General features: G+C 72.2%; 1 protein-coding gene across 1 annotated transcript in view; it reads right to left on the minus strand.

Annotated features, from left to right (window-relative positions):
* MAST3 (microtubule associated serine/threonine kinase 3) overlaps positions 1-334 on the minus strand; it is a 27216-nt gene that overhangs the window by 21780 nt on the left and 5102 nt on the right. The window lies entirely within an intron of this gene.

A 334-nucleotide genomic window follows, 5' to 3' on the forward strand; every position in this document is an offset into this window, starting at 1 on the left:
GGTGGGCGCGCGGGGTGGTCTGCGGCGGCTGGGGGGGGGGGGGTGTCACCGGGAGGGTCTGGGGCTGTGGATGCAGGAGGAAGGGCTGGGACCTGCGGCCCGGGAGTGGGGATACAGCGGGATGGGGGATGGACCGGGATGGGGATGGATCGGGACGGGGATGCTCCGGAATGGGTATACTCCGGGATGGGGATGCTCCAGGATGGGGATGCAGCGGGACGGGGACACCCCGGTACAGGGATGCCCCGGGGCCCCATAGCCCTCCCCCGGGGGCCGGTACCGGCTCAGCCCACCCCGGCCCCGACTCACTCCAAGGTCAGCGAGGGGATCTTCA

This window comes from Haliaeetus leucocephalus, unplaced genomic scaffold (genome assembly GCF_000737465.1).
Source record: "Haliaeetus leucocephalus isolate CR32 unplaced genomic scaffold, Haliaeetus_leucocephalus-4.0 Scaffold157, whole genome shotgun sequence".
Lineage (NCBI taxonomy): Eukaryota > Metazoa > Chordata > Aves > Accipitriformes > Accipitridae > Haliaeetus > Haliaeetus leucocephalus.